Here is a 20,020-nt window from a genome sequence, read left to right as displayed (position 1 = left end):
CCTAAGGACCATTCTGGGTTTTTGGAATGTGTATACATAAAATATATATGTAAATGGTTTGGGGTTTTTTGTTGTTGTTGTTTAAATACATTTACCAAAACAAAAGCAGCTTTTCACAACCATGAATAAGCCCATGTTTCTGGGATTCCATCATGTTGAGCAGTATAAGAAATCACTTCAACTTAAAATGAAAAATTTAAGTCTTAACCTTTCAAATTAAATAACTTTGTAATTAAGTAGACAAATTAATGTAAACAATTTAAATTGGATAATTTTTTAAAGCAGTCCTATCAGAATCTGCATCCATATCTACAGTCATATAAATGTACTTTTATATGCAAAACCCCTAAAAGGAAAATTTTATCGCTATCAACAACCTCCCCACCCAAATGAAAAAACTAGCAAATATCTGGTATGTTTTAATTAGCCAAGCAAGACTTAGTTAACTGGACATTTAAAGGTTCCTTTTGGTGAATCATTGTTTTACAAGTTGAAATCCCTGTGCTATATTTATCGAAAAGCTGTGATACACGTAATGGCTCAGACTTGTTCATGGAAACCTAATCAGATGGTTAGAGATGTTGGCAATATAGGATCTGCAGGAATAAATGAGTAAACAAGCTTTTCTAATCTAAACTTGATCTGCATGTTTTTTTCAAACTTTACCCCAACCCATTTCTTACATGTACGCTCAGTCTTCTCAGTATTTGGGGTTACTGGTTCAGCAGAAGCCAGGAAAAACAATAACTTTGTAGTAATCAGAATGTTATTCAACTGTATATTGTTTACTTCATTGTAAATACTGGTGAACAGTGGTCAATAAATAGTTTTATATTCATTTAAAGAATATATAGTGAAAAAAATCATTAAATTAACTAAGATGTTACATTAGAAAATATTCACTTAATGCAAAATAGAGTAAACAAGGAACAGATGAACAAAAGAGACATGACACATATAGAAAACAAAATGTAAAATTGTAGCCATACTTCTAACTATATCAACAATAACATTAAATGTAAATGGATTAAACAATCCAATAAAAAAGCAGAGACAGACTGGACTAAAATACAAGATCCAACTATATGCTGTTACCATTTAGATTCAAAGATACATATAGGGACTTCCCTGATGATCCAGTGGTTAGGACCCCGTGCTCCCAGTGCAGGGGGCCTGGGTTTGCTCCTTGGCAAGGGAACTAGACCCCACATGCCACAACTAAGAGCCCACATGCCACAAGACCCATTGTAGCCAAATAAATAAATATTAAAAAAAATAAAAGGTATATATAGACTGAAAGTAAAAGGATGGAAGAAGATACATGGTGCAAATAGCAACCACAAGAAAGCTGGGGTGGCTAGACTAATATCAAATAAAATAGACTTTAAAACAAAAAATATGTTACTAGAGATTAAAAAGTATATTTTATAATTATAAAAGGGTTAATACATATGGAAGAAAACATCTGGAAAACAATCAGACATATATACACCTAACAACCCCAAATATTGGGTTCAAAATTTTCATTCGGGTTTTTCTGTAAAATGTGATGGACAAACCCGAACGAACTTTTTGGCCAACCCAATACATTAAGTTAAAATTGACAAACATTAAGGGAGAAATAGACAAGTCAACAATAATAATTGGAAACTTCAGTAGCCCCCATTCAATAATGGATAGAACAATTAGGCAGAAGGTCTAACTGGCAGATGATTAACAAGGAAACAAAAGACTCGAACAGCATTATAAACCAACTAGACTAAAAGATACCCATAGAACACTTCACTCAACAATAGCAGAATATAAATTCTTCTCAAGTGCACAGAAACATTCTCCGAATAAGACCATATGTTAGGGGGCTTCCCTGGTGGCGCAGTGGTTAAGAATCCACCTGCCAATGCAGGGGACACAGGTTCGAGCCATGGTCCAGGAAGATCCCACATGCCACAGAGCAACTAAGCCCATGTGCCACAACTCCTGAGCCTGCACTCTAGAGCTCATGAGCCACAACTACTGAGCCCATGGGCCACAACTACTGAAGTCCCCGCACCTAGAGCCCGTGCTCTGCAACAGAGAAGCCACCGCAATAAGAAGCCTGAGCACTGCAATGAAGAGTAGCCCCACTCTCCACCACTACAGAGAGCCCATGCATAGCAACGAAGACCCAGTGCAGCCAATAAATAAAAAATAAATTTTTTTTTGAAAAGACCATATGTTAGGCCACAAAACAAACCTCAATCAATTTAAAAGGATTGAAATAATAGGAAGTATCTTCTCTAATTACAACAGAATTATATTAGAAATCAATAAGTGAAAGAAATTTAGAAAACTCACAAATCAGAGGAAATTAAACAACACACTCCAATCTGACTTGCTTGAGACCTTTTCTGAGGTGTCTGAGACTCCTCCTTACTATTTAAGAGTCTTCCTGTCAGACTGAGATACTTTTTTGACATGTTTGAGATCCTTCCTTCTTTTTTGTCACAAATAAGGCTTTTTATTTGTCACCACTAAAGGTCTGAATTTTAAACAGATTCTTGGACCAGTGGCTCATATCTGTCAGCTTGTTCAACTTTAGTACCTGTCTCATCCCCAATAGCTTTTCCAGAACTACTACCATCACAGTGAAGCCCCATGAGTTTTCCCAATTCTAACACAGGCTTCTTCAGCATCCTCACTTCTCTAACAAAGATATCATGCACTGGATAAGTACATTGGCAAACCTCTTCTATATCTTTTCCAATGCTCTCTGGAATCAATTTATTGACCACTTCTTTCAAATCATTTGTCTGCACCTCTAGGGTCATGATTTCCATCATCTTCTTCTGGATTTGGCAGACCTGTTGGTGCTGAGTGTAAGAGCTCTTCCAAATCTAATTGTTGCATTTTTTAATAAAATAGACAAAGCAAATAACTTTCAGTAGTCTTGACATTGACATGAGCTTCAGTCACGGGCTGCCATTTTTTGACAATGGAGCACATTTTGTCACAGGTAAACTCCATGCCATGGAGTCAGGCAGTTTTGCCCTGAATATCCTCAGTAATTAGCTTGAGAATTCGACATGCAACTTCTGCAGATCAGCAAGGCTCATTTCAAAAACATGATATAATTTAATTCCTTGAGTTCTCATGACTAGTGTTTTTCCAACATTTCATATATTGAACATAGTTGGTGCTTTCACATCATACCAATCTTTCTTAGAAATTGGATCAACCACTTTCTTCTTGGCTCCCTTTTCACTGCCTTCCATTAGGTGCTTATTCCTGCCAACTGTCAAGGTGCTGCTCAGAGCCCTTCCTCGGTTTTGAGACTCTTTCTGACTTCTCCATCCTGATATGTTTTTGATCCTTCCCTACCTACTTGAGATTCTCCCTGACTTGTCTGACTCTCTTTCTGACATATGTGAGTGTCTTCCTGACCTATTTGAGACCCATCCTTATATATATATAAGAACACTAAGACTTTGCCTGACATCTTTGAGGCCCTTTCAGTTTTGTTTGAGACTCTTTCTGATGATGTTGAGACCCTTCCTGAGTGCTGAATCAATCCCTGGTGCAGTCTTAAGAAGAGGCAAGAAGACCATTAGCCTCAGACCTGAAAGAACCTTTCTTTAAGCATCTAGTCAAGAAATGTCTATGACCAGGGACTTGCTAGGTGGCACAGTGGTTAAGAATCCGCTTGTCAATGCAGGGGACACGGGTTCGATCCCTGCTCCAGGAAGATCCCACATGCCATGGAGCAACTAAGCCTGGTGCCACAACTATTGAGCCTGTGCTCTAGAGCCCGTGAGCCACAACCATTGAGCCTGTGTACCGCAACTACTGAAGCCCGAGTACCTAGAGCCGATGCCCCGCAACAAAAGAAGCCACAGAAATGAGAAGCCCACACACAATGAAGAGTAGCCCCCGCTCACCGCAATTAGAGAAAGCCCATGTGCAGCAACGAAGACCCAATGCAGCCAATAAATAAATAAATAATTTTTTTTAAAAAAAAAGAAATGTCTATGACCATAGATCAAGAAAAACTCATCAATACTTTTTCCAGTCCTCAACTGAAAATGGAAACTAGGGACTTTTGTTGGTCATTTTCCTAGTCTTTTAATCAAAATTTTCCACAATTTTGTTTGTGTCAGTGTTTTTCATTAGAATATAGTTTTAGCTATTGTCTTGGAGAGCCAAAATAATGATGTCTTACACAATAGAAAGCAATTAATTCCTCCTTCACGTCAGCATCTGGGCATATGTAGTCCAGCACTGCCCTCTCAGTATCATGGTGGTTCCCAAGCTCCTCTGTCTATGGAACTGCCATGCCCAGGCGGAGCTTTTCCACATGGTCCAAGATGGCTTATCAGCACGTCCCTCTTCCAGCCAAAAAGAAGGCGGAAGAGAGAGGGGGTAGCAAACTCTGCCCTTTTAAGGACATGACCCACAAATTGCACATATCACTTCTCCTCACATATGGTTGGCCAGAATGCAGTCACATGACCATACCTAGCTATAAAGGAAGCTGAGTAATGTAGTCTCTATTCTAGGAAGCCATTTTACCTTATTAAATTCAGGTTTCTATCATTACCAAAAAAAAAAAAAAAGGACAAGAAGGGTATTGGGGAAAAATTAGCAGTCTATTCACAACCTCCCATTTTGAAACTTACAAATTTTTAATTTGGCTTAAAAAAAATTCCCCTCTCTGACAAGAGGAAAAAGTGGAATTTTCCTCCCTTTTCTCCTCTTTAACTTGGTAGTTCCCACAGAATAGTTTTTAATCTAAGCAATCAAAACCAAGGGAAAAAATGTTGCTGTAAACTGGAGAATTTATTTGTAACCATAAATATCTTGGACTATCACATTGGTACCTAAAGACCAACCTGAATTTTGTAATTGAACGCCTGTGCATGCAACAAAAGCTCAGGACATTTTGACATGCAGAGTACTATCAGATCACCATCTGGACCATAAATAATGTATACATTTTAAATACCCAGGAATCACATGGGTCAAGAATAAATAATACACTAAATCTCAGTGAGAAAAAAAATTCTCCAAACATTGCATGTGTGAATCCAATTTAAACCCTAATGACTGTTCTGAGAATTGAATTAAAATGCAGGAAAGGCCCCTAATGCTTATGTAAAACTAAATGAACATTATTCTTGATCTTTTTAATATACTAAGGATGGCTGATCAAATTAAGCTTAAATCTCCACAATCCAGTCATGGGAACCAACTAGGATTGAATTCCACATCCAATGCCCTGTCTTTGGGTAAGACTTTGAGGTAAGACTGCCTTATCAGATCCTGACCAAATAGTGACTTTACACACTGGGCCCTGAGTTTGTGAAATATGCTCAATGCTTTAGGGCTTTTTGAAAGAGTTTGCTGAGGTATCTGATTCTTGAAGTAAGACAGAACATGGCAGAAAGAGAGTTGATGGGGCTGGTCTTAGTTGGTGGTGAGAAGGTGAGACAGAGCACTGAGCTACCCCAGATCCTAGGGGTGGGGCACTGGCAGGCAGTTAAGGTCGAGCTGGACATTGTCATGAAGTCACAACAGAAGCACTTCCAGGGTGGAGCCAGGAGCCTGATGCCTAGAAATAAACTAGGTTAGGAACTGGCAAGGTAACTTGACCACTGACCTTCACCAAGCACTTATCAGTGACCTTGGTCAGCCTTTACAGGCCCAGCCATCTACCTGCCAACCCCTCTCTGGGCAGTACCTTAAAGGCCCCCAGATGAAGCTTCAGCATTATACTCTCTGGGATGGATTTCAATGAGTCAGTTGGGCATTTTTCTATCTTATTGGGAAATGAAGACTCATGTGCAGCCCCCCTGAATTTGAATATGTGTGGACACAAATATGTGTTTTTGAGCACTCAGAATTTTTATTTTAAATATACTGAAAGAGTTCTTTTGGACTTAGATGTTTGTTTTTATCATCTATCACTTAGGATATACATAAAAAAGAAAATTATATTACAAAATAATTGGTGAAGGTATTCCTGAGGATTTTTCACATTCAGAACCCACCCCACTTTTCTGAACTTTTTAAATTGAGGTATAGCATACATACATATAACGTATATAAAGTGCACTAGTCCTAAAGTTGATTTGCATTTATATGTAGAATCTGAAAAAAAAAAAAAGAAAATTTGTAGAAGCAGAGAGTAGAATGGTAGTTACCAGGGAGGGCTGGGGGTGGAGGAATGGGAGAGATGTTGTTTAAGGGTTCAAACTTACAACTAGTAGATAAGTAAGTCCTGGACACTAATATACAGTACAGTGATTATAGATACCAAAATTGTATTATAAACCTTAAACTTGCTAAGAGACTAGATCTTAATTGGTCCCAACACTAGAAGAAATGATAATTATGTGACATGATAGAGGTGTTAACTAATGCTACAATGGCAATCATACCACAACATAAATGTATCAGTCTATATATTGTACACCTTGAACTTACACAATGTTATATGTTAAATATATCTCAATAAATAAGTACATATATGTGTGTGTGTATATATATATAATTGGTGGGAATATAAATTGATACAACCGCTTTGGAAAATAGTTTTACAATGTCTACTAAAGTTAAAGATATGCCTACCTTATGATCCACCAATTTCACTCCTAAGTATATACTCAAGAGAAATGAGTGCATATGTTCACCAAAATACATGTATAAGAGTATTCATAGCAGCACTATTCATACTAGTCAACACTGGCAACAACCAAAATGTCCATCAACAGGAGAACAGATAAATACATTGGTGGTATATTCATACAATAGAATAATACACAGCCACAAAAAAAGAATAAGTGACTAGGGACTTCCTAGGTGAGTCAGTGGTTAAGAATGTGCCTGCCAATGCAGGGGACACGGGTTCAAGCCCTGATCCAGGAAGATCCCACATGCCGCGGAGCAACTAAGCCCGTGCGCCACAACAATTGAGGCTGCGTTCTAGAGCCCACAAGCCACAACTATTGAGCCCATGTGCTGCAACTACGGAATCCCACACGCCTAGAGCCTGTGCTCTGCAACAAGAGAAGCCACCGCAATGAAGAGCCCATACACCACAATGAAGAGTAGCCCCTGCTCTCCACAACTAGAGAAAGCCCGTGTGCAGCAATGAAGACCCAATGTAGCCAATAAATAAATTTATTTTAAAAAAAGAATAAATGACTAAGATACACAATAACATGGATGAATATCACAGATAGCATAATGAATGAAAGAAGCCATATAGATTCCATCTATACCAAGTTCAGGAACAGGAAAAACTAATAGATTGCCATAGAAGTCAAAATAATGATTACCTCTTGGAGGTAGTGATATTAACAAAAGCAGTAAATGCTCATTGTAAAACACAAACAATGCTGCCAGGGCCTCTCTTCCCCCATGCATCTGCAAAACTAACTTCTCACCTTTAAGTCTTTGTTCAAATGTCATTAAGTCTTTATTCAAATGTCACCAAGTCAGCAAGGCCTACTCTGACCACCCTATTATAAACTGCAATCCACACCCCTTAACTCCTGATCTTTTGTACCATCCTTTCTCACTTTTTCTATTACAACTTTTACCTTCTAAAATACTCTTGAATTTACTTATTATATTTTTGGCTTACTACTTTTTCCCCTTGCTAGAATGTAACCTCCACATCCAATGACTGGTTTTCATGGGGAGTATAAAGACCAAGCCCACTTGCCCCAATTCAAGGCATCATGATAGGCTTATCCCTGCTCCAGAGCTCCCCATGGGATCCACTGAGGCCTTTGTTACAACCACACCCAAACCCAACTTTTCCCTCTGCCCAATCAGGCTTCACTCACTCTCCAAAGGTTTTGATTTCTAGAGAACTTCCCAGTAAATTTCCTGCATGTGAATCACAGTATCAAAAGTCTGTTTCCTGCGGTACCTGAACTGTGACACTGCCATTCACTGAAACAGAGAACAAGGCAGGATCAGGTACTGGGGAGGAGTCATGAGTTCAGATTTGGACATGTTCCCTTTGAAGCAACTTTGCCATATCTAAGAAATGTCAAGCAGGCAGTTACATGTATGAGAAAAAGAATAGATTTTTCCCTCAAGCTGCTCATGATATAATCAAGAAGATAAGACATGTGTTCCCAAAAAAATCCATAATATGAGGTATTATATCACATAAGATTACAGATGATGACATGCTAGAGGGGTTCAGAGATGGTCAGGAAAGATCTCCTGGCAAAGGTGACATTTTTAATGTAATCAGTGAAGATGGGAGCAGAGGCAGAGCAATGTGAGCTAGGCCTGAAGATAAAACACTCAGAGAAAACACAGGGTGCAGTGGGCTGTTCAGTTTGAATGGAGGTCAGGTGCACAAAGGGGCTTAATGCGACACAAGGTTAAGAAGTGTATTAGCCAGGGTTCTCCACAGAAGCAGAACAAATAGGATATGTATATGTATTGAAAGAGATTTGTTATAAGGAGTTGGCTCACCTAATAATGGAGGCTGGCAAGTCCAAAATCTACAGGAGACTGAAGGCTGAAGACCCAGGAGAGCTGATGCTGCAGTTCAAGTCCAAAGGCCAGCAGGCTAGAAACCCAGGAGAGCTGGTAGTGCAGTTCTAGTCTGAAGACCAGCTTCTGTAGAGCCAGAAAGACCAATGTTGCAGGTGAAATCTGAAGGCAGTCTACTAGAGAATTCTCTCTTGCTTGGGGGAGGTTGGTCTTTTTGTTCTATTTACACCTTCTAGTGATTAAATAAGGCCCACCTACACTAGGGAGAGCAATCTGCTTTACTCAAAGTCCACCAATTTAAATGTTAACCTTATCCAAAAATATCCTTACAAAAACACTCAGAGTAGTTTGACCAAAGATCTTGGCACCCCATGGACTAGCCAAGTTGACATGTGCAGTTAACCATCACAGGAAGGTTTGGGCCAGTTGAGGAAAGACCTTGAATGCTAGAGTTTAGGCTGTGGGAACTTCTAAAGGTCAGAGGATTGGAATGAGAAAGCCTAGAGGCAGAGAGAGAACTTAGGAGACTACAGAGATCATCTAGGCAAGAGGGAAAACAGGATAATGACAGTGAGCCTGGAGGTCAGTAAGACCTTGAATGCTAGAGATTAGGCTGTGGGAACTTCTAAAGGTTTAGAGGCCAGAGGATTGAAATGAGAGAGCCTAGAGGCAGAGAGAGAATGTAGGAGACTACTGTGATCATCTAGGGAAGAGGGAAAGCAGGATAATAATGGTGAGCCTGAAGGGAGGAAACAGACAAACAATATGGAACTGACAAGACTTGGCAAGTGAACAGTCCTAGGAGATGAGGGAAAGTATGCAGAGAATGACTTTGTAGTTTCAAACCTAGGCAACTAGGAGGATGGTGAAGCCATTGAGAGAAATGAAGGAATTGGGAGAGAGAAGATGACTGCCTCCCTGGGGGCTTCTCTGGTTAAGGAGCTTGGGGCATGTTCAGGTTATCAATTGATGTATAACAAACCACCCAAAAATGGTGACCTAAAACCAATAAAATATTTTGCTCACGGATCTGAGGATGACTGGACTCACATAGCTGTCCTCACTCCATGTAATGATGCATTGTATTAATTTTGTGTTGGTAACAGGAAATTAATTCTTCACATAGGAATTATTAAATGGCTGATGAAAGCAAACATTCCTGCATATTACCTACTGAACTTTTTTAAAAGTGAGTACCATTTTTATCTACTGACACTGATTAATTCCAGATCATACTTCATTGCCCTAAAAGAAAATTATCTACTGTTAGCACCTCTCCTCTGCTCAGAAAGCATTCTGAGTTAGAGTATGAAGTGTCTATCATGCTTTAAAAGTAGAGCTTGGTTGAATTACCTGTCTATTGTTTAAATTATTTTAGATTTCCCTTTGATTGTAGTTTTATGGGATCTTATTAAATATTCTAGATCCAGTTGAAATTTTTAGGACAACTTTATTGAGGCATAACTTACTACCATAAAATTCACCCTGCTTTTAAACGTGCGATGCAATGACTTGTAATAAATTTATTGAGTTGTGCAGCCATCACCACATACAGTTTTAGAACATTTGTATCATCCCGGCCCCAGACAACAACTGCCTACACAGATTTCCCTTTTCTGGACTCTTCATATAAATGGAATGATACAATATATGTTCTTTTGAGTCTGGCTTCTTTTACATAGCATGAATTTGTTAAGGTTCACGCATATTATAGCATGCATCAATACCTCATTCTTTTTTATAGCAAAATAACATTCCACTGTACGGATATACCACAATTTGTTTATCTATTCATCAGTGGGTAGATATTTGGGTTGTTTCCACCTTTGAGCTATTGTGAATAATGCTGCTGTGAATATCTACATGCAAGTCTCTGTGTGGACATAAGCTTTCATCTCTCTTGTGTAGATACCTAAGAGTAGAATGTCTGGGTCATATGGTAAATTTATATTTAACTTTTTAAGAAACCATCAAACTATTCCAAAGTCATTGTACCATTGTTTCTTACCTACCATCAGTAAAGGTTCCTATTTCTCCACATTCTTGCCAGCATTTGTTACTATCTGTCATTTTTATCCTAGCCATCCTAGTGGGCATGAAATGGTATCTCATTGTGGTTTTGATTTGTATTTCACTCACAACAATGATGTTAAGCATCTTTTCATATGCTTATTAGCCATTTGTATCTTGTCTTTGGTGAAGTGTCCGTTCAAATCCTTTGCTCATTTTTAATTGGGTTGTTTGTCTTTTTAAAATTGAGTTGTAAGAGTTCTTTATTTCAGGTTGAAATTGAATATAATCAATACCACCTTTCTAGAGTACAATATGGTATGTTTCAAATGCCCTAGAACTTTATTTTTGTTCATCACTCCAAGTGACGGATACTGTGACGCACTACCCAGATCTTTCTTCTTTTTGTTCAACTTCAAGAGTATGGTCAGCAGACAGCCCTTATATGTCAGCCCTCCAGGGTCTTCCTCAGCTACTGAGAACCACCAGGACAGTCCACATCCAATGACTGATCAATGCAGGGGTATAAAGTTCTGGCCATCTCCACCCAGCTCTGGACAACTCTGCAGGGCTATTCTAAGTCCAGCACTCCCTGTAGGGTCAGCCAAGTCTGTCACCAGGCTTGCATCAAAGCTTAACTTCTCCCTCTTCCCAGTCCTGCTTTCTTCCCTTCCCTTCCACAGGTGTTGATTTCAAGAGCACTTTTGTCCCCAGCTTTATTGAGATATAACTGACATATAACATTGTGTAATTGAGGGTGTACAGTGTGTTGATTTGAAACATTTCAATATTGCAAAATGATTACTACCATACCATTAGCTAACACCTCCGACCTGTCACAAAATTACTATTTCTTTGTTGTGGTGAAAACGTTTAAGATCTACTCTCTTAGCAACATTCAAATATATAATAGAGCGTTATTAGCTATAATCACCATGCTGTACATTAGATCCCCAGAACTTCTTAATCTTATAATTGGAAGTTTATGTACTTTGACTAACATCTCCCCATTTCCCCCATCCCCAGCCCTTTGTAACCACCATTCTACTCTGTTTCTCTGAGTTCAGCTTTCTTAGATTCCACAGATAAGTGATATCACACAGTATTTTTCTTTCTCTATGTGACTTATTTCACTTAGCATAATGCCCTCAAGGTTAATCCAAGTTTCACAAATGATAGATTTCCTTCTTTCTCGTGGCTGAATACTGTGTGTGTGTGTGTATGTGTGTGTGTGTGTGTGTGTGTGTGTGTGTGTTTCTCACATCTTTATCCATCCATCGGTTAAGGGATATGTCAGTTGTCTCCCATATCTTGGCTATTATGAATAACACTGCAATGAACATAGGAGTGCAGATATCTTTTTGAGATATGGATTTCATCTCCCTAGGGGATATACCCAGAAGTAGGATGGCTGGTTCATAGGGTAGTTCTATTTTCAGTTTTTTGAAGAACCTCCATACTGTTTTTCAAAATGGCTATACCAATTTACATTCCCACCAATGGTACACAAGGGTTTCCTTTGCTCCACATCCTCACCAACTCTTATCTCTTGTTTTCTTGATAATAGCCATTTTAATGGGTGTGAGGTGATATCTCATTGTCATTTTGATTTACATTTCCCTGATCATTAATAATGTTGAACACCTTTTCATATGTCTGTTGGCCATTTTTATGCCTTTTTTCAAAAAAAAAATGTCTATTCAGGTCCTTTGCCCATTTTTTAATTGGACTTCTTTGTTTTTTGCTACTGAGTTGTGTGAGTTCTCTACATATTTTGGATAGTAACACATATCAGATCTATGATTTGCAAATATTTTCTTCCATTCTGTAAGTTGCCTTTTCATTTTGTTGATTGCTTCTTTGGCTCTGCAGAGGCTTTAAGGTTGCTGTAGTCTCACTTGTTTACTTTTTATTTTGTTGTTTGTGCTTTTGGTATCATATCCAGGAAATCGCTGCCAAGATCAGTGTCAAGGAGCTTTTCCCCTATGCTTTCCTCCAGGAGTTTTACAGTTTTAGGACTTACGTTTAAGTCTTTAATCCATTTCAAGTTAATTTTTGTTAGTGGTGTAAGATGGGGATCCAGTTTCATTCTTCTACATTTGGTTATCCAGTTTTCCCAATACTATTTGTTGAAAAAACTATTCTTTCCCCATTGAGTATTCTTGGCTTCCTTGTCAAATACTAGTTGACCATACATGTGTGAGTTTATTTCCAGGCTCTCAATTCTGTTCCATTTGTCTATGTGTCTATTTTTAATGCCAGTACCATACTGTTTTGGTTACTATAGCTTTATAGTATAGTTTGAAATCAGGAAATACGATGCCTCCAACTTTGTCCTTCTCTCTCAGAATTGCTTTAGCTATTGGGGGTCTTTTGTGGCTCCCCACAAAATGTAAAATTTTTCATACAAATTTTAGGATTTTTTTTTTTTTTTTTGCCATGCCACATGGCATGCGGGATCTTAGTTCCCCAACCAGGAATCAAACCCACACCCCTTGCATTGGAAGCACAGAACTTAACCACTAGACCACCAGGGAAGTCCCAGGCTTGTTTTTTCTATTTCTGTGAAAAATGCCATTGGAATTTTCGTGGAGACTGCACTGAATCTATAGATTGCTTTGGGTAGTATAAACATTTTAACAATATTAATTGTTCCAATCCATGAGCACAGAATCTGTTTATTTGTGTCTTCTTCAATTTCTTTCATCAAAGTCTTACAGATTTCAGTATACAGATCTTTCAACTCCTTGGTTAAATTTATTCCTAAATATTTTATTATTTTTGATGCTATTGTGAATGGGATTTTTTTTTCTTTTTCAGATGTTTTGTTGTTAGTATATAAAAAACCCAACTGTTTTCTGTGTGTTGACTTTGTATCCTGCAACTTTTCTGAATCTGTTGATTAAAGCCAGCAGTCTTTTTGTGGAGTCTTTAGAATTTTCTATGTATAAGATCATATCATCTGCACACAAAAATAATTTTACTTCTTCCTTTTTGTTTTGGGTAACTTTTATTTCTTTTGCTTGCCTAACTGCCAAGAGCACTTCTTAATTAACATCCTACACACTAAACTCCATCTCAGAATCAGCTTCCTGGAGAACCCAATCTTCAACAAGCAGCTTTCATTTTAACTCCTGAGAGACTGGCACACGTGCACACACACCCATTCACGCATACTATCACTTAATTGGCCCAGAAGTGAGCACCTGACCCAAGATGGATGGATCAGAGCCTTTCCCTGGGAGTACTGAACTTGGAAATCTGAGAGACTAAGTTGCTGCCCTTCTCTGATGCAAACCTGGAAAATAGGAGGTTAGGAAAGTGTAACACAGTATGTCTGGTTGCTCACTTCTTGCATGTCTCCAAGGGAACCTAGAACCATGATCAAGCACTGCCCAGCACCTGGGAATGTAGCCCTGGGAAGGTTTTTTATGCTAATGATTGATGATTTTGTTGTGTACACCTGGAGTAATGAACCATGCTGTACTAGCTTGTCAGGATTGCTTTGCACAAACATCAAGATTGATGATACGCACCTAAAGGGAACCAGCTATCTAGCTGGGTTCTGCAAGGAGATGAAGGGAGCAGGAATGTCCACCTCTGAAGCATGCCATCCACCATCAGGACGACCATGCATCTGCCTTCTCCACACTCCATAGTGAAGCCAGCAAATCTTCTGCTGTCTTTTGATCTTAGATCCAGACCAGAGAATAGTAAGTGGCAACCTGGAGACTAATATCTCTGCCTTGGCAATCATTTTTTCTCCTAGAACAGATCTACCACAAGAGCTCAGAACCTATCCAACCAACTGTCCCAGGATCATCTCGGTTATACATATCTGTATTAGCCACAGGTAAATTTTGAACCTAGAAGCTTTTTAAATCTCTCTGCAGTTAACTAATGTATAATCAAGAAAAGTAGAGACAGTGCTCATGAATAGCCAAGTCATAAATCAATGAATTCTTCTTTAAATGTGTATTGCTTTCTCTAATCATAAAAGTAGTATTCACTGTAAAAAAAAAAAAAACAAACACACAAACAACAACAACAAAAAAAACAACTTAGAAAATACAGAAAAGTACAAAGGAAAAAAAAGTCACCTGTAATTCCACCACTCAGGGACCACCATTTCAAATATATTGGTTAATATGGTTTTAATGTTTCTCCTTGCACACATATAGATATGCACATATTACCTACAAAACTAGATTCCACTAAGCATGCTGTTTTGAAACCTGCTTCTCTCATTCAACAAATATGTGCCCTTGTCATCATTTCTAATGGCTGCATTAAAAAGAAGCATTATTAAGCTACTTAATCACTCTCTCACTGTCAGACATCCAAGCTGCCTCCCAATCTTTGTTAGTACAAAAAAAATGCTGCTAAGGACATGCCCGCACATATATCCTTGCACACTTTTCAGTTTATATTTGCTACCCAAGTGACCCCAGGTTCTCCAGCATGCACAGTTCATCTTTTCTTTTAATATCTAAGTAAAATGCTAATGACTCCATCTCACAAACCAAGGGAAGTCTAGCACCTCCCCCAAGGTCTCCAAGGGGCCTCAGGGGGTTCCATTTCTCCTGGTCACCTCTCATTCTGTTTTCCTGTTTATCCCTCCAAGCTTTTCACCTTCTTGGGCAGCTGCAACCTTTCAACATGACTGTCCCTCTTCCTCCATCTGCTCAAAGTGCCACTAATGCATGGCAGCCATGTAGAGCGGGGTTATACTGAGGTTTGGAGGAAATGAAAGCCAATTTCAACACAGCAGGAAATACCTTCAAATTTACACCAGATATTACTGTCCCAAAGAACTTGCTGGACATTTTCCACTACATGGGGACTTCTCATTGATGATGTTCCTTCATGGACCCTGATGTCCTGCCATGCTCCTGGGACCTTCAGCTGTCTACATTGACTTCATGTCTTCTCTCTTTTTCTCTGTACCTAAACTCCTCACCTCCTCATTCCAGTAGCCCTGAAAATTTCAAATGCTTCTTACTTTATTATTTAATTCCTCCCACACCCTAGGCAACCACTTCCTCCTCAAGACATTCCTTCATTTGGCTTCCAGGACACCACATTCTCCCGATCCTCTTCCGTCCTCACTGGTCACTCCTTCTCGTCCCCGTAACTGGCTCACTGTCCTCTTCTAAACATTGAGGTATCCCAGGACCCAGACTTTAGACCTCTTTTCTGTATTTATTCACTCCCGGGTGATCTCATCCACTCTAAGGGCTTTAAGTACTGTCTCTACACTAATGACTCTCAAATTTACATCTTCTGCCCTGACCTCCATACTCATATGCCCAACTGCCTACTCCACATCCTCACTTGGATGGTTAATATGCATCTCAAGCTTAATCTTTGCAAAACTAAATTTTGCATTACTCTCAAACTTGTTCCTCACCTGGTAGTCCCCAAGGCAAGCTCCATGTATCCACTTGCTCATGCCAAAATTTTGGACTCATCCTTGACCCTTATCTTTCTTTTTATTTATTTATTTATTTATTTAATTGGCTGTGTTAGGTCTTTTTTTGCTGTGCGCGGGTTTTCTTTTAGTTGCGGTGAGTGGGGGCTACTCTTTGTTGTGGTGCTCGGGCTCCTCATTGCCGTGGCTTCTCTTGTTGCAGAGCATGCGCTCTAGGTGCGTAGGCTTCAGTAGTTGCAGCACATGGGCTCAATAGTTGTGGCTCACGGGCTCTAAAGCACAGGCTCAATAGTTGTGGCACACGGGCTTAGTTGCTCCGCGGCATGTGGGATCTTCCTGGATCAGGGCTCAAACCTGTGTCCCCTGCATTGGCAGGTGGCTTCTTAACTCTTGTACCACCTAGGAAGCCCAACCCGTATCTTTCTATCAACACCTCACATTTGACCTGGTAGCAAATCCTGTCAGCTCCTTCTTCAAAGTGTATGGTGGCTCTGACTACCTCTCACCTCCTCCACCACTAACCTGCTCTGGTCCCAGCCTCCTGATAGCCTCCTTTCTCTATGGACCACTGCAATAGATCCTACATGACCTCTTTCCATTCTTGCCCATCTATAATTTATTCTCCATGAATGTTCTTTCAATATTTAAGCCATCAAAAGTCATGCTACAATTCAAAGCTTTCTAACGACTTCTCATGTGACTTGACCCAAATCAAAAGCCAATGTGGGGACTTCCCTGGTGGTGCAGTGGTTAAGAATCCACCTGACAATGCAGGGGACACGGGTTCGATCCCTGGTCAGGGAAGATCCCACATGCTGCGGAGCAACTAAGCCCCTGTGCCACAACTACTGAGCCTGCGTTCTAGAGCCCTTGGGCCACAACTACTGAGCACACTCACCACAACTACTGAAGCCCATGTGATATAGGGCCTGCGTGCCACAACTACCGAGCCCACATGCTGCAACTACTGGAGCCCACACACCTAGAGCCCATGCTCCGCAACAAGAGAAGCCACCGCCCTAAGAAGCCTACGCACCACAATGAAGAGTAGCCCCCGCTCACCACAACTGGAGAAAGCCCACGTGCACAGCAACAAAGACCCAAAGCAGCCAAAAAAAAAAAAAAAAAAAGCCACTGTTGTCTGTCACCTAACTCCCTCTCCAACCTCACCTACTACCATACTCCTCTCTTGCCACACTGGTGTCCCTATTATCCCTTGACTAAAGAAGCTTTTTCTCATCTTGGGGCCTGTGCACTCGTTTGTCTCCCTCCTGAAATGTTCTGTCCCCAAAGATATCAGCATACTTTCCCGTCTCCATTCATTCATGTCGCTAAGTCAACGGCATCACCACAAAGAGGCCTTCCTTGACCGCCGTATCTAAAAATGGCACCCAATCCTTGATGCTACTTTATTTCCCTTCACGGTACTTAACCTGACATTCTGCCTCTCCCACACGAAGGCAGGAACTTGGTCTGTTTTGTTCATTGCTGTCTTCCCATAAACTGGATAAGAGATTGACACAGAGGAAGAACTCCACACGTTCTTGTGTATTCTTAGTTCACCTTATGCCTATCCAAGTTCTCCCCAATTAGATTGTACCGTAAAAGGTTCCTACAGCTGCTTTCTTCAACACAAGACACAGGTACCTCTGAGATGAAGTTTGCTCACCTCTAGAATGCAAGAGCCCAGGAGTTACACATTTATACATATTAGGATACTTCCTTCAGGTAACTCACAGAAGTGGAATTACTAGGTCCTGAGCCAGACTTCCAAATTACCCTCCAAAGAGGGCAACACTAATCTCTTTCCCATCAGCAGTGTTGTGTTTCAGTATATTCTGGGCCTTCAGGCAAACAATGATGAGGACAATGATGGTGTCTCCCTTACTCTTTGTTAACTAGAAAATAAACAGATATCTGTGGGGCAGGGAAACTTCTGGATTATCATGTCACTAATGAGGATGCATGGGAAGTGCTGACTTTGGGGAGTAAAGATGTTGCCTGGCAGTTTCCACATCTGAAATTATGTCCTCACCAAGGCTTCGATTTTTTTCCCATGGTGCCAAGTCACATTCATTCACTAATTCATTCACTTCAAAATGATTTTGAGCTTATACTTTGTATATAAGCTCTAAACATTTGCCAAGCTGAGGATATTCCTTGAAATAATGGGACGTACAACTATCACGGAAATTAGCACTTTACAAGGTGCTTTCACTTCTATTATCTTATTTGAATACTGGTACAAAGCCAACTGGGTACAATTCTGCCCATTCTATAGGTGAGGAAACAAGAGGCACAGAGGGAAAGGATTTGCCCAGGATTATGTATTTGTCAGAGCCACAGGTAGGAATCCTATGAGCTTCTCAGCACAGACCACCCCCTCCATACTCCAATATCCTGCCAGGTCCAACACCAACAAAAGCAGATTTACTGGGCCATCATAAAAAGGATGACATACTTATGCATTCTGAATTCTGAGCTAAGGGACAGTAGAATGGGAGAGTAATTTTTAAAAGGCTTTTGCCACATGTAAATCAACAAAGTTAGAATACACCCTCTTACCATACACAAAAATAAACTCAAAATGCCTTAAAGACTTGAACATAAGACATGACACCATAAAACTCCTAGAAGGGATCATAGGCGAAACATTCTCTGACATAAATCGTACCAATGTTTTCTTAGATCAGTCTCCCAAGGCAATAGAAATAAAAAACAAAAATAAACAAATGGGACCTCATCAAACAAGCTTTTGCACAGCAAAGGAAACCATAAACAAAACACAAAGACAACCTATAGAACATGAGAAAACATTTGCAAACAATGCGACCGACAAGGGCTTAATTTCCAAAATATACAAACGGCTCATATAACTCAACAAAGAAACAAATAACCCAATCAAAAAATGTGCAGAAGACCTAAATAGACATTTCTCCAAAGAAGAAATACAAATGGCCAATAGGCACATGAAAAGATACTCAACATTGCTAATTACCAGAGAAATGCAAATCAAAACTTCAATGATGTACTGCCTCACATTGGTCAGAATGGCCATCATTAAAAAGTCTACAAATGACAAATGCTGGAGAGGGTGTGGAGAAAACGGAACCCTCCTGCACTGTTGGTGGCAATGTAAGTTGGTGCAACCGCTGTGGAAAACTAAACACAGAATTACCACATGATCCTGTAATCCCACTCTCCAGCACATATCCAAAGAAAAATCTAATTTGAAAAGATACAGGCATGCCAATGTTCACAGCAGCACTGTTTAAAATAGCCAAGACATAGAAGCAAGCTACACGTCCATCTATAGATGAATGAGTAAAGAAGATGTGGTACATACACACAATGGAATATTAGTCATAAAAAAAAGAATGAGGGGCTTCCTAGGTGGCGCAGTGGTTGAGAATCCGCCTGCCAATGCAGGGGACACAGGTTCGATCCCTGCTCCAGGAAGATCCCACATGCCGCGGAGCAACTAAGCCCGTGCGCCACAGCTATTGAGCCTGCGCTCTAGAGCCCGTGAGCCACAACTATTGAGCCCATGTGCTGCAACTACTGAAGCCCACGCACCTAGAGCCTGTGCTCCGCACCTAGAGCCTGTGCTCTGCAACAAGAGAAGCCACGGCAATGAGGAGCCCGCGCACTGCAACAAAGAGTAGCCCCCACTCACAGCAACTAAAACGAAAGCCCACGCACAGAAAAAAGACCCAACACAGCCAATAAAATAATAAATAAATAATTTATAAAAAAAAAAAGAATGAAATAATGCCATTTGCAGCAACATTGATGGACTTAGGGATTATCATACTAAGTGAAGTCAGAAAGAGAAAGACAAATACCATATGATATCACTTATATGTGGACTCTAAAATAGGACACAAATGAATCTATCTATGAAACAGAAACACAAACATGGAGAATAGACTGGTGGTTGCCAAAGGGGAGGGGGTTGGGAGAAGGATGGAGTGAGAGGTTGGCATTAGCAGGTGTAAGCTTTTATATATAGAATGGATAAACAACAAGGTCCTACTGTATAGCACTTTCAATATCCTATGATAAACCATAATGGAAAAGAATATT

The 20,020-nt window shown here is 39.9% G+C and overlaps 1 pseudogene; it reads right to left on the bottom strand.

Annotated features, from left to right (window-relative positions):
* Window positions 1-2,525: 2,525 nt before the first annotated feature.
* LOC130841538 (40S ribosomal protein S3a-like) lies at window positions 2,526-17,261 on the bottom strand (annotated as a pseudogene).
* Window positions 17,262-20,020: the final 2,759 nt, after the last annotated feature.

The sequence above is a fragment of the Hippopotamus amphibius genome, chromosome X, assembly GCF_030028045.1.
Source record: "Hippopotamus amphibius kiboko isolate mHipAmp2 chromosome X, mHipAmp2.hap2, whole genome shotgun sequence".
NCBI classification, from domain to species: Eukaryota; Metazoa; Chordata; class Mammalia; order Artiodactyla; family Hippopotamidae; genus Hippopotamus; species Hippopotamus amphibius.
Note: the sequence above shows the minus strand (reverse complement) of the source record. Positions and strands in the feature narration are given on the sequence as shown.